The sequence below is a fragment of the Phascolarctos cinereus genome, unplaced genomic scaffold, assembly GCF_003287225.1.
Source record: "Phascolarctos cinereus isolate Bilbo 61053 unplaced genomic scaffold, phaCin_HiC Scaffold_7;HRSCAF=346, whole genome shotgun sequence".
Classification (NCBI taxonomy): Eukaryota; Metazoa; Chordata; class Mammalia; order Diprotodontia; family Phascolarctidae; genus Phascolarctos; species Phascolarctos cinereus.
Genome location: NW_027556180.1, coordinates 106,292,488 through 106,298,770, shown reverse-complemented (window position 1 = coordinate 106,298,770; position 6,283 = coordinate 106,292,488). Strand labels below are relative to the sequence as shown.

At 32.3% G+C, this 6,283-nt stretch overlaps 1 long non-coding RNA gene across 2 annotated transcripts; it reads left to right on the top strand.

The window, feature by feature from the left end:
- The first annotated feature begins 1,916 nt into the window (after positions 1 to 1,916).
- Positions 1,917 to 5,681, top strand: LOC110212445 (uncharacterized). 2 transcript variants are annotated; one of them, XR_002325670.2, is made up of 4 exons: positions 1,917 to 2,104; positions 3,969 to 4,212; positions 4,396 to 4,528; positions 4,677 to 5,681. It is a non-coding gene; the product is annotated as an uncharacterized LOC110212445 (long non-coding RNA). The 2 variants fall into 2 exon arrangements; XR_002325669.2 differs by having other exon boundaries at positions 3,969 to 4,528.
- The last annotated feature ends 602 nt before the right edge of the window (positions 5,682 to 6,283 follow it).

Below are 6,283 nucleotides of genomic sequence, written 5' to 3'. Positions count from 1 at the left end.
TACATTTAATGGGAAAAAAAATGAGACTTTCTGGAGATTCCAAGTACCCCACAAATAAGTAACCTAAGAAAAAAATCTTGTTTAGTGCCTGCAATCATTCCTACCCAAGCTTGTCTTAGGGGAATTTTTCACTCTTTCACCTCATAATTCCCACCTAGAAAACATGATAAATATGATAAATATCTTCATGGTACCATTGACCTGCCTTCTCCCTGTCCTGATGCCTAGACATTGTTGTCATTCAGTTATATCCTACTCTTCATGACTCCATTTGGGGTTTTCTTGGCAAAGATACTGGAGTGGTTTGCCATCTATTTCTTCAGTGGATTAAGAAAAATAGAAGTTAAGCTACTTGCCCAGAGTCACACATGTAGTGAGTGTCTGAGGCTGGATTTTGACTCAGGTCTTTCTGACTCATAGACCAGCATTCTATCTACTGAGCCATCTAGTTGCTCAGCATACTAACCCCAATCCCCCACTTACAAGTACATAGTTTAAAAGAGGTAATCTGAACAATGGAAGTTTAGAGGACAACAAAAGAGAATACATAATAAAACATTTGGAAAATAAAGGATAAATTTTAGTGAAAAAATATCTTCAAAATGCATATAACTTAGCATCACAAATTATTAGATTAATCCCTACCACTCCAAGGGAATATTGTTAGTTGTGCTGAGAGATACCTGGTTTCCAATCATAAGCTCGTATTTTGTGACTACAAATCTTTATTTTCTTCTCTTAGATGTTGAAAAGGGATGAACTCAAACTGTAAGAGCACTATTGACTAGTTGTTTTTTAAATGGGCTTTTAATATCTTTTGTCTTTTTATATCAGTGTATTTTCCCCATTATATTTCTCCCCCTCCAAGAAAGCCATTTCAAACTGTAAATAATATTTTCAAAGTAATAAAAAGAAGAAAAATCAGCATAAGTTACCAGTACATTGAAAAAAATTTGAAAGTATACACAACATAGATAATTTTTGGACCTCCCACTTCTGCAAAGGGTTAGGGTGGGAATGTTTTCTCAAACATATTCTCTTGAATGATGTGTATTCTTTATAATTTTATAATATTCACTGTTCTTTTTTGTAGTTTTTATTTCTATTTACATTTTAACTAGTTTAAAAAAAGTAGGTAGCAAATTTTTTCCCTGGTTATCTCTCAAGTAACAAAAAAGCCTTGAGACAATTATTTGAAATAATTCAAATCATGTTAGGCCTTTTCATCTAAATATTCAATGCAAGAGGAAGGTGGGAGAATTTTCCCCCCCTAATTCCTCCAAGATTCAGTCCTTCAGAGCATGCAACTCATTAGGAGACAAGCCCAAGGAATAAAGAAGGAACAGTCCCCTGCTAACTACACACACATTATTCATCAAATGATATTACGAGGTAATTTTTAAATTGGGGAGACTTATGTTGCTCCTGGTCTTTTCCAATATTTCATTGTGATTCTTTTTGTTAGGCTTTTAGGTATGGTGCTAAGTTTTTCTTCTGTTCTTAATAAAATCAGAGAATAAAACTTCTAGAAAAATAAAAAAAAATCCAAGATCATTTTTCTTTTTTTACATTTTTTCCCAATTAATTATGATTTAGTTTCTTTCTTTCCTAACTCTTGCTTAACTCCTCTTGGATAGAAAGAATGAAAAAGACATGAAAGAAAACCTTTTAATGAATACATATAGCCAAGGAAAACAATTTCCCTTATTTTGCATGTCTAAAAACGTATCTCATTTTGCACCTAGAGTCTTTCTCTCTTAAGAGCTAAGTAACACACTTTATTATCTCTCTTCTGTAATTATGGTTGGTTTTTACATTGATTAAAATCTTTAAGTTGCTTAAAATTGGTTTTCTTTACTGTGTAGTTGTCATTATTAAGTTGTAAGTTAATGTTTTTTTTTTAATTTTTAATTTTTTAGGTTTTGGGACCTTCCCTAAAACTTGGTTTGCTGAAGGGACTAAAGGCTTAGATTGTTGACATCACTTTTTCATCACCTGAGTATAGAGCAGTGATGAGGAGTTTTATGGGAGCTCTGGTGCTTGGCTTTTGGAACAGAAGAGGAAATTCATGCAAAATAAACTTACTTTCGTCAATCAACTAGAGGTATGTTCAATTCTTACCATTGCTGAATATCCTTCACCTGTTATAGCTAAATAACTTGTATGTGTTTTAATTATTGGATGATCTGCAAGTCTCTCTTTTTGTTCTAATAAAGAAACTAAACTGTCAGGGCCCAGCCTACATCACGAGATTTTTCTGAAGTAATCTTTTTTCTCACTCTTATGATAGTATTTTGTTATATTCATATACTATACTTCATTCAGTTATTCCACAGTAGATGATCATCCACTTAGTTTCAAATTCCTTGATATTACAAAAAAACTTATAATTATTTCATACTTATGGGTTTTTTCACCATTTTTGATATCTTTAGGATATAGTGAAAATATTAGTATTGTTCAGTCAAAGGACATATACAGTTTAGTAACTTTGGGGACATAGTTCCAAGTTGTTTTCTGCAGTGGGTAGAATAGTTCCCAGTCCCTCCAATAGTACATTAATGTGCCTGTTGTCCCAAATCCTCTATAATATTTGTCATTTTCTTTTTTCTTTATTTTTTTTTCATTCTGATGGGGGAAGGGTGAGGAGGGACTTCATAGTTGCTTTAATTTACGTATCTCCAATTGTTAGGGATTTGAAGCATTAATATATAAATATATGTATATATATGCATATATATACATATATGCATATATATGTATATATATATGTGTATATATATACACACATATATATACATATATATATGTTTATATATATACACATATATATATATAACATATATATATACATATATATATATATATATATATATATATATTATATATATATATATATATATATATATATATATATATATATGTTTAGCCATAGTTTGAATTTTCTCCTTAGAAATGTTTGCTTATATCCTTTGATTTTTCAATTCAGGAAAGACTCTTTGCATTCTTATAAAACTGAATAAGTTCCTTACATAGCTTGAAAATGAGATCTTTATCAGAATAATTTACCTGAAATATTTACCAGCTGTTTCCCTTCTAATTTTAATTGGACTGGTTTTGTTCGTGCAAAATATTTTAAAATTTTATTCAATCAAAATTGTTCACTTTATTATCTTTTACCTTTCCTAATTTTCATTTGGTCATGAAATCTGTTACTCATTGATCTGAAAGGTCATTTCTTCATTACTTCTCTGATTTGTTGGTTATATGATATTTTATATCTTATGTACCCATTTGTGAGTTATTTTAATATGTGATATGGCATATTGGTCTGAAGCTAATTCCTAAAGTCTGATTTCCATTCATACCTATAGTTTTGTTGTCAAATAATGTGTCCTTACCCCAATGACAACTCATGGGTGAACTGTACTAAGGTCTATTTTTAGTAGACAGGGTCTTCAGGTTTATCTATTATAATGTTATTATGTTCATTTTTCTTCTTTATATTGCTTATCTAATCTCTGTTTTTTAACTAGTATCAAATTGGTGAGTCAAGGTATAAATGATGAATATATATGCTTTCATTAAAGATAATGATGAGAATGAGACAAAATACTATTTTTTTTCATTTAGCCAAAACTGTCCCCATGGCAAATTAATATATTTAAACACTTTTTTCAATAAAAGAAAGAACAGATAAATGAATTGGACATGCAATCAGTAAAAACAATAAAAAAAAAACCCCAAACAAACTAGAAAATCAACAAAATTTAAAATCTCAGGTAGTTTTGATATAGTAGCTTTATAAATATGAAGAATAATGAATAACTATTTTCAATGCAGTTGGAACTCTCTAGCTATTGCAATGCAAGAGAAATTCATTTTGGGATATGCTTATTCCCAAAGAGAATGAAAAGCTATAAGGCTTCTTGTAAGTATTAAAATTCTACTACATTTTTCTTCTACAGAAAACCATTGTTGAGTCAATTCAGCAGATACTGGGAAAAAGGTCATTGCATGGTGTTGGACATCTCAACATGAAGACACATCTGGAAATGTCAAGGAATTTTTGATATCAGATTCTGTACTATAATACATTCTGATGAAAATAAAACACCATTTCTCACCAAAGGCACTTAATATAAGAGGAGAACCAAGTATGCAGGAAAGCTCAAGGAGGAATCAGGAGCTCAAAGGGCAAGTAGAAATACGGTGGGTAATTAAGTCTAAGTAGATAATTGGATTTCTGCTTTTGAAGTGGCTTCTGTTTGCTCCTGTTTGTGTTCAGGCATGTGAAGAACTTACTAATTGTAAACTAAAGGAGGCTGAAGAGATAGCATGTTCCTATCAAGAGAAAAGGCACAGACTGCCAAAAATATATGAATCCTCTTTCAGGACTTCCCAGTTCCCCGAACAGGTGTGGCAAAGAAGTAATTTACCACTGAAATTCGCCACAAATGTTAGCCATTATAAATGCCAAAAAGAAGAAGAATGGACTGAGAAACTAACTTCAGTCAAAATATGGAGAGTACGTAAAATTTTGTGCCTAAACAGAATGTCTATTATGTGTTTCTGTCAGTACCAAGTAATAACTATGAATGGGAAAAATATAGTTTCTTTCCTTTACTAGGCAAGGGTGAAAGACCTAAAGAATTTTTTCTTTTTATTCCCTACAGGTGATCAAAGAGAATTGTATTCATTAAAAGCACAAGGGAAGAAAGTCAGAGTGGTTTGGCAGATAGACAATCATTCCTGGAGTTAGCAATACATTCAAATCCTTTCTTTGAAACTAACGTCTGTGTGAACCTTTTGTTGTCTAGTCATTTCAGTTGTGTTCAACTGTGACCCCATTTGGGGTTTTCTTGGCAAAGGTACTGGAGTGGTCTGCCATTTCCTTCTCATGCACATTTTACAGATGAGGAAACTGAGGCAAACAGGGTTAAGTGACTTACATAGGGTCACACAGAGGTCTGATTTGAAGTTAGATCTTTTTGACTCCAGTCCAGAAACTGTGCCACCTAGCTGCCCATTTGAACATAGGCAAATCATTTAACATATCAATTTCCTTAGGCAACTCTGGATGACTGCAAGTTGTGCAAGAGTTGCACATCTGCTTCTATAGAGGGAGCTTCCAATACCAATGAAATAATAGTTTTGAATTTTCCTCTCCCCCCAAAATAATAAAAAAAACAAGGATTTTTCAAAGAAGTGAGAAGAACCAGGATGGGCTGAGGTAGAGGGGAATCATAACCTGTGTAAGGTTGAAGAATGGAGTAATACAATTCAAAGCCTGGGCAAAACAAGAAGGGTTCCTGAATGATCGGAATAAGGTAGTGGGTATGCATGAAACTCTTCCCATGGAAAGGGAAACTGAAACATCTTCAGAGGAGTTAGCTTTTTGTATTTGAAGGAATTATTATGGCTGTCCACAGAAGTGCTTTTTTAAGTATTTTATTGTTCTCCAATCACATGTAAAAATAAATTTTCATTTTCATTTTTAAAATTTTGAGTTCCAAATTTCTACCTTCCTCCCTCTCCATCTACCATCCCCTCACTGAGAAAGCAAACAATTAAATATACATGTGTAGTCATGAAAACATTTCCATATTAGTCATGTTGTAAAAGAAAAGATAGACCAAAAAAAATGAAGAAAAATAAAGTAAAACAAAAGTGTGCTTCAATCTGTTTTCAGAACTATCATTTCTTTCTCAGGAGATGGATAACAGTTTTCATCATGAGTCCTTCAGAATTGTCTTGGAATATTGTATTGCTGAGAATAGCCAAGTCATTCACAACTGATGATCTTCTAATATTGCTGTTACTTTGTACACAGTAAATTTCATTTTGTATCAGTCCATGAAAGTCTTTCCAGGCTTTTCTGAGAGCATCCTGCTCATCATTTCTTATAGCACAATAATATTTCTTCATAATCACGTATTACAACTTGTTCAGCCATTCCCCAATTGATGGGCATCCCTTCAATTTCCAATTCACTGGCCCAAGAAAAGAGCTGCTATAAATATTTTTGTACATATAGGTCCTTTTCCTTTTTTTTTAAGCTCTTTTGGGATATAGAAATAGTACTGGTATTGCTAGGTCAAAAAGTATTCATGGTTTTATAGCCCTTTGAGAATAGTTCCAATTTACTCTATGGTTGAATCAGTTCACAATTCCACCAATAGTGTATTGATGTCTCATTTTTTCCTACATCCCCTTCAACATTTGTCATTTAGCTTTTCTGTCCTATTAGCCAATCTAATAGGTTTTAAGTAATACCTCATAA